Source organism: Poecilia reticulata, chromosome 1, assembly GCF_904066995.2.
Source record: "Poecilia reticulata chromosome 1, P_reticulata-male-v2, whole genome shotgun sequence".
In the NCBI taxonomy this organism is placed as follows: domain Eukaryota; kingdom Metazoa; phylum Chordata; class Actinopteri; order Cyprinodontiformes; family Poeciliidae; genus Poecilia; species Poecilia reticulata.
In genome coordinates, this window is record NC_088830.1 from 26,906,793 (window position 1) to 26,916,791 (window position 9,999).

A 9,999-nucleotide genomic window follows, 5' to 3' on the forward strand; every position below is an offset into this window, starting at 1 on the left:
GTCGGCACGTCGTCACGTTCAGCCAGATTCGACTGGGAGGACTCCCGCTGCATTCAAATGCTGTCGGAAATTTGAGCTATTCCACAACCGTTGACCCAAGCCGCTCCAAAACAGGGTTGATTTTGACTTACTCCAACTACTTCCTGGTCTAAATTTAAAATTAAAAGTGAGGGAACCAAAATGGCCAGATTAATACCTTGTGTTACAAGCCTTTAACTCACTATTTTTGCCTCAGTTTTATTTTACTGTTTGCAAAAAAATTAATTTTGGGAGTATTCTTACTATGCTGCATTTTTTACTTTTACTTGAGCAATTTTATCATGAGGTTTTTCAGGCAAATTATGCTACACATGCAAGTTTACATCCTAATGACAAGAAAACTTAGATCTAAAGAATATTCTATTAATTTTAGTATGATTCTGTAATAGATTTTCAGCGCAATTATTCTACAAAAAAACTGAAAATATGCTAAAACGTGTATTTGGATTTGTGAATAATCAAATTCCCAAAGTATTAGTCTGCCAAACAGATCTATTAATGCTTAAATTATTACTACAGATGCATTTTTAAAAATAGCCGTTGCTGATGTTCAAGCTGTTTAATTTTTAATAAAACTACAATATTTTTGCATTAGATTATTTTTCTCATATTTTAAAACCTTTAGGTAATATGCATTGCATACTTTTCACATTTCTGTATTTAAAATGTTTATTATTCATCTGATAAGTGGAAAATCACCATAATGAAATGAAATAACGGCTTCAAAACATCAGTATCTGATTAAATAATCTATATAAATGAATGGAGCTAATAAAATAAATTAACTTTGCAATACTGAAAATAGATGAAGTTACTTTAATTATTAAAATATAAGAAAAGATCCTTGGTGTGTTTTTGTTGTAATCGGTCACATGAGAAGTTTTGGACGCCGTTTTTGTAAATATTTTGCATTGTTATAAATTTGCTCCCACCGTGCTTAAACGGATCCTAACGTTTATCCCACGGTTTACAATTTTACAGAGAACACGTGAAGGCACCATCTGTCTCCTCATGGCATGTAGGGCTTTTGTTGGTCCCCAGCTTTTGTTGTCTCTCTCTCTCTCTCTCTCTCTCTCTCTCTCTCTCTCTCTCTCTCTCTCTCTCTCTCTCTCTCTCTCTGTCTGTCTCCCTGCTGGTTTTATGAGCCAGTTCAGTTTTATTTCTCTGCCCTCTTTTAATTTTATTGTTGCTCTGATCTGCTGCTGTCTCGTGTCAGTTTGGCTCATGAGCACAATGAACTTTTAAACCTCCCGGCTTAAAATAACTTATGCAGATTTGACTAAATGTATAGCAACTCCCCCCAACGCCTCCCGCCTTCCTCCTTTCCTCCCCAGCCTCCCTTATGAATGGGTGTTTTTGTTTGAGGATCCTCATCCCAGTCTGGCTGTGGGAGTGATGCTGTTGCTGCTTTGCATTAATCAATTACAGTCTGTGAAATAACTGCCAGGATGCAACATCCATCTTATAACAAAACGGCGTTTCAAAGCAAAATCCATGTTTGAGTTGCTTATAAATTCAAACTTAAAGTTAAAATGAGCTGTAAACTTCAGCAGGTGAACGTAATGTTGACCTTGTCTGAACCTTTGAATGCTCATTTCGAACTGTTCAGTGTTTCTGTCTTTTATGCACAACTTGCAGTTCTCTAACATAAAAATATTCACAACAGGTGTTTGGTTCATGAAGCGACAGAATAAAGTAGAACCTCATCGCAATTATGGAGCTTAAAATAGAGAAACAATAAAGAAACAATAATTCAGAAAAAAATAATACCATTATTATTGGATAATTCAGTGATTTGACTTCAGTTAGTTAATTATGGTTATGATAAAACACTGGATAAAGATCTTAGGTAAGTACTACAAATGTTAATGTAGCAGTAATTACTTTACTGCACACCTTATTGGGATAAAAGAGTTTGTAACTATAATCTACATTTGACCTAAATATGAATACTTGTTCCTTCAGTAGTTAATATTTACCCATATTTCGCGTTGAGGCATATATCTTTACATAAGTATATATTTTTTCTGCTGCAGGAATAGATAATAACAAAACTACACTTTTTGGGGTAATTAAGCAGATTGTTTTTGAGAGAAATCAGACGTTTTGAGTGCAACAATTACACAGTAATGCTCTCAGATATACAGATCTGGAAAAAATGAAGAGCCCGCTGCAGTGAGCCCCATTGAAAACCTCCTGGTTATTCCACCAAATCTTGATTTCTGAACTCTTTCTGAGTTACAACATCAGTATTGTTGTTTCTAAATGAATATGAACTTGTTTTCTTTGCATTATTTGAGGTCTGAAAGCACTGCATCTTTTTTGTTATTTTGATCATTTCTCATTTCCTGCAAATAAATACAAAACTTTTTGCTTGTAATTTCAGAGACATGTCAGTAATTCATAGAATAAAAGAACAAAAAGCCAAATCAGAGAAACGGATCACTTTAAATGGTCTCTTAATTTTTTCCAGAGTTGTACTAGTAATGTTTAGGTTTAGGCATAAATACAGTAGCAAAAACGAAAACAAGTCAATACAAAATCCTCAGTTTGTATAGAAGTACACGGATGTTTATTTGCACATTGAATTCACATGTTTTAAATGGAGAAATACAACCAGCATTGGCCTGGTTTCTCATTTTAAAACGTAGAACAATCGTGCATTCAGTGAATCACATTATTATGTTACCTGTTTGTGAGGGAGAGACTGCCGTCGCCAGTGTCAGCTTGCGATACCGAGTGTAAGGTTTCTTCATCGAAGAGAGGAGAAGACGTGATCTTCATGTTTGCAGGTAAGTTTTCTACATTTAAAACAAAGTATTTAGCTTGATTTATTTTGTGTGGAAAAGTTGACATCCTCCCCATGAAGCGAGTTGTTTTCAAATGACATGCTGATTAAATATACTGTAAATATGGTTTTTACATACTTGTTAATTCAAATTCAAAAATACGTCATTGATGCCTAAAGGAAATTAAATGTTGTAACTCATATTAATTCAAATTCTTCAAAGAGTTATTATAGTCAGTGATGGAGTTTGACAGGAAAGATTTCTTGTAGCGGTCTGCATTGCAACAAATTTGAAGAAGCCTCTGACTGAAGACACTCCAAGACAATCTCGTGAAGAGGACAGTTCAGAGAGAAACAGATAGAGTGAAAAAATCGATCTGTTTCAGCTCCTTCCAGTGCTGCTACTGCCATCTGAAGAAGCGTTCACAAAGTGTACATGAGCTGGTCAAAAACAGCCAATCAGAACCAGAAGGAGGGTCTAAGTGCTGTCAATCAAGCTCATGTACACTGTTCAGTGTATTAATGGAGGAGGAACAACTTACAGTTTCAGGAAAAACTGTTTGTCCACCATGCTGACTAGCTTTAGCATTCCTGGGAAGAAGATGTAGTGTATACAATGGTGTATTTAGAACAAAAAAGGAGTAAATTTCCATTAAAAAGCTCAAAAATATTAACAATATTAGAAATTTTGTAGAAAAAACCTGAACATGTCTGAAAAAGTCTAAAACAAGTTAGGAAAACTCTGAAATTTTCTGATTAATCTAAACAAAATTATTTAAAAAAAAAAACCTTTGACAATTTCTGAGTTTGAAATATCTAAAAATGTGTGACTTTTGAAACTTGGAAATTTCCCAGACTTTTTATAGAAAATTTCTGAGATTAATGTCAAAATTTTTCTTTTCTTTTTTTTTCTTTCATTTTTTTAGTTGGACTGTACTGGTTTCCTATCTACATCAGACATACACACAGTGGCGCAAAAAGTGGGTGTGCATATGCAACGCATATAGGGGTGCAGCACCAGAGGGGGCGCCAAAACCCCGTCTGGAGGGGGCGGCGCGCCGATGATGTTTTCCGATACACTTCAGCGCGTCTTACACTCACTACATTAAGTGGGGGGGCTAGTGAGCGTCGCTCCTTCACCCTGAAGTTCCTTACCTCGGGTGTGGGGGGTGTGGGGGGGGGGGCGCCGATCTATGTTTTCGCATCCACCTGAATAATGTGTAGTTGCGCCACTGCATACACATAAGAAAGAGTAGACCTCCCATTGGCTGCTTCATTGGCCATGAAATACGGCCGCCATTTTGGAGTGTCAAGTTCATATTTGTGAATTTATCAGTCAGTAATAGTTCACACAGTAACGTGTTGAACGTTAATCACGATGTTTCATAAGTCTCTTTGTTCTTCTAGATCCCCAGAGTGAGCTGCAGTTATCTTATCTTTGAATCGCTGGTGAATTTCTTCAGATCCGGAAGTGATTTGACGTCAACTGGTGGTCAAATATGGCTGGATCTGGCATCGCTATCAGGCTGCATGAGTTCAGAGAGTCTCAGGACTCCAAAGAACTCGACTGGACCGCAATTTTACCTAAAAGGTGAGTGGAGACTAAAAACTGATGGGATTGTTTATAAAGTTATTACGGTAATACGAGCAAACAGATATGTTTCTAAAGCTACTTTGAGCAAACAACAGCTCATATTTTTGTAAGCTACGGCCAGAGAAAATAGCTCAAGTAACAAATAGATGGTGTGCAAAAAGAAAAAAAAAACAACAAAAAAAACCTACTCTAATATTTGTTTCTAATAAAATAAATTATTTAAATTTAAATGTATTTTTGTGCACACAACAAAAACCTTATATTTGTGGAAACAGTCCACATTAGAGACACTTTGAGTCCTCAAAGTAATTGGTATGTGGATTTATTTACACCTGTAGGCGCAATTTACATTAAAGACAATATAATTGAGCTTAGAGTTTTGTTTTTATTTCAGGTTAATAATACACATATAATTAACAATGTTGTAATAAGTTTCTTAATGTTCTTTTTCATCATCATGACCGTATTTCAAGTACAGCTTATTACCGTAAAATCACATCCAGATGTTATTCACGCACTCAGCACTAGATGGCGGCAAAGCGCCTTCCGCCTGGCAGTTCTACATGATTTTAACACCACAGTCATAAAGCGGACGGTAATATCTGTTCCAATAAATTATGCTTTATATTCCTGTTACTGTAGAATTTACAAATGAATTAATTTTCCCAATTTTATATGTTTTCTCATCACAATGACCAGTTTAATTTGTAGTTTGATTCATGAGGAATGGCACAAAAGTTTTACTGTAAATTTAATTTTTCTTTATTCTCAAAAAAATAAAAATGCTTTCTACTTCTGTTTAAAGTATATCTTGTCACAATACAGAAATGTAGCCTTATAAGCATTACTTTAGTAAAATATATAAAATTTTGATGCTTTGTCAGACATTTAATATACTTAAAGCATGTCTGAGGAGAGGTGTGTTTTGTTGCCTTTTTGGAGTAACTAATCTATTTTGCCAACGCACACAAGAACTTGATTTATAGGTTTTCAAAAGATGTTAAACAAACCTTTGCAGCTATAGCAGCTTCAAATCTGGGGATGGTTTCCCTCAAAATTTAGAAGGTTGTTTATGCATCCGTCTAGCATGTTTCTAGGGGTCTAATTGATCAAATTAGTGTTTTTAACAGGTTGCACCACTTTTCCAAGGTCCTCTTCATGTATTGAGAACAGTCTTAATGAAATAGTTTGAACTTTTATCAACCTAACAAATCACAGATGGATGAAAACAAAGGTGCTGATGTTTTTTATCCTTTGCATGCTTGTTACTTTTTTTAAAATTATTGTTTTTGTGACACAATTGTTTTTATTGACTGGAAATAAAAGCCAATATCAAGAAAGATTTCAGAAGACCTTCAGACAGAGTGGAGGAGAACTTAAGAGCATTTGGAAAAATAACATGAAATAAAATTAAATTTTGGTCACTTTTGAGCAAAAATAATAAAATATTCTTGTCTTGTTTTTTCTTCCTCTAAAGAACATCATGTATGGGCAGAGATGTGCGTGGTCTGTATCCAGGCCAAGTGGCACGAGTCCATAACATGAACGCTAAGGATTGTGGGTAAGAACATAAAATATTTCTCTTGTTTTGTTGGAGTTATCCAACAAAAACATATTTTTTTCTACACTTGACAGTTGGTCAAGAGGACCACTAAGAATTATAAATTATAAATCTATTTATATAGTACCTTCCAAAATCTTAAGATTTGATATACCAGTAAGTCCCAGTCACTTTTCCATTGTATGAATCAAAAAGCACTAAAATCTAAATAATAGGATGGATGTCGTTTGTATGAATGTTGAGACATCTGTCATTTAAAAATGCAGAAGTACACTGACTGGAGATGAAAAAATGTGATCCATAAAAAAATAGTTCTTTCTTAAAATGTAATTTTTACAGTCCAAAAAGGCAGTAACCAATCCAAAAATAGCATTGTCTGACTTTATTTTGTCAAAAAAAAAAAAAATAATCACATCAGGTAGGAAACTGTAGTTATTAATTATATAAGCATTAAAATTTAGGAAAGATTTTCATTGCTGCAGTTTTCAGGGCCTGTGAGAAAATTAACTATTGCGATATTTCAGGCGCAAATCCACTAAAACCTGCTAAAGGCTAGTTGGCACTACGTCAACAGAGCTTATTGTAATCTAGATGGACTTAAAAGGGAAGGAGGAGCAGAAGGGAGTTAAGTTACCAGAGGTGGAGGTTGGTGTACTTATTCTCGGATTTTGTTACAAGAAAAACGCAAAGTCATCACATATTGCGTTTTAGACGAGTTCACGGACGGATGTGGAAAATTTTAGCAGTAGAGTGTGGGAAACATGGCTGCCTCACCCTTTTTTCTTATGATTGTAGGTTTGAAGACTTTCTTTGAAACTGACACAAAGACATCGGTCCCCACATGCACAAAACTTTCCACACTGCCTTATTTTTATCTCTTAATAATGTGGCACACCTCTGCGGTGACTTTTTCTCTCTGGTTATATAATATCACGATGATGACGATATTAGATCACTGATAGATGTTTCAAAGTAACAGTAGCTGCGTTTCCATTCACCGTTTGACATTTTGAAAATATAATCGCTTAATGGAACCATGACAAGTTAAAAAAAACTGTCTTTTGCTAAGAGTTTTAAAAATCCGCAGGTTGTTGTGCTCCATGCTAGCTGTTAGCCACTCGTAGCGCTCATGGGTACAGTCTTTAAAATGTTAGTAAATCCAGGATCGGTGTGGAGGGGGATATGGCGATAAGCTGAAGTGTTTTTTTCCGTATTGAAATTGATTAGCAAAGACTTTTTTTTCCCGGCTGCACAGTGGCGCAGTTGGTAGAGCTGTTGCCTTCCAGCAACAAGGTTCTGGGTTCAATTCCCGGCCTGGGGTCTTTCTGCATGGAATTTTCATGTTCTCCCTGTGCATGCGTGGGTTTTCTCCAGGTACTCCGGTTTCCTCCCACAATCCAAAAATATGACTGTCAGGTTAATTGGTCTGTCTAAATTGCCCCTAGGTGAGAGTGTGTGTGTGCATGGTTGTGTGTCCTGTGTGTCTCTGTGTTGCCCTGCGACAGACTGGCGACCTGTCCAGGGTGAACCCGCCTCTCACCCGGAACGTTAGTTGGAGATGGGCACCAGCAACCCTCCTGACCCCACTAAGGGACAAGGGTGTAAGAAAATGGATGGATGGACTTTTTTCCCATTACGAGTCAAAATATCAACAACCGGATGTTACCACAGGTGTGCAAACCACGAAGAAGAAGAGGACAGGAAGTAGTTGGAGTATCATAAGTCGTGAAAAGACGTATTCACGTGTGATTTTAATTGTCTCCTATTTAATAGATAAAACAATTTGCAACTGCCAATTTGTGTTTTTTCAGCATTAGCGGAATATTGACAAAGTTTTTGCGCACATTTGTAATGGAAATGCAGCTCAAATGAAATGGGTCACTGATGTTTGTGATAACATTTGTGTTGGTTTGTGTGTAAAACGTTTCCGTAAATGTGTCCGTATCAATTTAAAGATATTAATAAATGCCTCCAGATGTCAACCCACATTTCCAAAATCAAGCAAATGTGGTGTCAAGCAACTGTGATACAAAAATTTTAGCTGCACAGACGTAGCGCAGTTAATTTATATTACTTTGATTTTGGAAATGTTGGGGAGAGGAAGGCAGGTTGGTCTCTAGTGACCTCTGGAAACGTTTTATTTATAATCGTTACTAATGTCACTAAAAACACACACTCTGTATTTTAAAACCCCTAAAGCAGTGAAAGGCCCAGCTGTCTCCAGGAGGTCCAGCCTCCTGAGTCTCCGTACTTTCAGCCAAGTTTCGACGTCCGGACCCTGAGAGCTCGGAGTCTCCTCCGTCAAGATCCCGATGCATGGAAACAGCGCCACCACCAGACGACTTACCAGGAGCACTTTGGACTTCAATCTGCTTTCTTTCCTCAATCATAGATTCTTCACTCCTTTGAAATAAATAAATAAATTTGAATCTAAGTATTAAAAATGTGATCTTTAGAGCAAAATTATAAATTAATTATTATTTTGGTTGGTGTGTTTTTACTTGATTGCTGCTAAATATTCTATTTATGGTCATGTGCAGTGTGGTTTTACGGCCACCAGAGGGAGCCCTTCTTTGTGTCATTGTCGACTTTAGAAGGAAATTATGCATGAGAACTTGTTCCATTATGTGATCAAATAAAATGTATCCTTTCACCTCATTATATTTTAGTTAAATAGAGACATATTTGGGTGAATTGTTTCAAACCATTTGTAAGTTTAATGTAATGTCACAATAAAGGCACCTGTTTAGGCTTTGGTGTGGTTCTGTGTGCGAATCGGTGAAAAAAAGAGGTGCAGTGCTGCAGGGCTTTTTCCAACACCTGTGGCACAGTCATAGTTTGCATTCCTTTTCAGCTAAATCACATAAACATCTTGACATAAGAATGAGAATTATCTTAACTAAGAATTTGCTGACGCAAACTCGCGTGCATGATCCGATAAAATGGACAAGGGAAATTACAGAAAATGTAAGATCAACTTGATCATGTCAAGGTCTTTGCTTGAATACATTTGTCAAGATCTTTGATAAGAATGCTGATGCTTTTGAAACATGTGGAGCTGATAAAACTCAAATTCAACTCCTTTATGGAGCTACATTGTGGAAAAGAGAAGAAATCTCTGACTTTAGTAAACAGCAGAAGAATTTTGTTTATTTTCTTCAAGTTGTTTCACAAAGCAGCAGCTTTCAAAATCCACCCGTCTCTTCAAACTGGCGTCACACGTCATCCTTTCTGAGGAAAAGGAAAAACAAAGATTAAACAGATTATTTACCAATAATAAGAAATAAAGCAAACTTGTCATATATACACAATTTACACAATATTCAGACTTCTCTAAATTACTCTGAATGTCTACGGTACACCAATCTACGGAAGAGGGTTAGGGCCATTTAAGAAAAAAAAAAAAGAATTCTGATTTTAATCTCAGAATTCTAACATTTTTTTCTCAGAATTCTGATTTTAATCTCAGAATTCTGATTTTTTTTGTCCCAGTGGTTCTAATCCTGTTCTGTCCCAATCAGCTGCATTTAAGTTTCTCTTCATCTGCAATATAAAATGGCTGCGACAGAGAACAAACGTGCATGGTGATTTTTGGTCTGAGTGACTTTAACATAAACCAGACATTTTTCTAACTAACCAAATGAAATTGTAAAAGGAAAAAGTTGTTATTTCATTATTCAGTTTCACGTCAGATTAAACAAATGCAATGTATCCTGGTACTTGTAGATCCGTGCATTTTTCATTCAAATGATTTTTAATTGAAAATCAAGTAAAGCAACCCATCATTTAGGTTTTAAAAATGGAAAAAACATTATTTATATATAATCTTTGCATTTTTGTGCTGAAACAGAAAAACCAAAGAATGAACCAAACACAGGTTGAATGCTAGTAAACTTGATTTAGCGTCTCTAGCTGAAATAAATTAAAAGCTCTTAAATTCCTAAGCGTTTAAATTTAAAAAGAGTAATCATCATGAGCTGCGTTGCCATTACAAATGTAAGTCATTAAAAACATACT

The 9,999-nt window shown here is 35.9% G+C and overlaps 1 non-coding gene across 1 annotated transcript; it reads left to right on the plus strand.

Moving 5' to 3' along the window:
• The first annotated feature begins 26 nt into the window (after positions 1-26).
• Positions 27-8,406, plus strand: LOC103470922 (uncharacterized). Its single transcript, XR_014088824.1, has 4 exons — positions 27-2,831; positions 4,235-4,418; positions 5,899-5,982; positions 8,182-8,406. It is a non-coding gene; the product is annotated as an uncharacterized LOC103470922 (transcript).
• Positions 8,407-9,999: the final 1,593 nt, after the last annotated feature.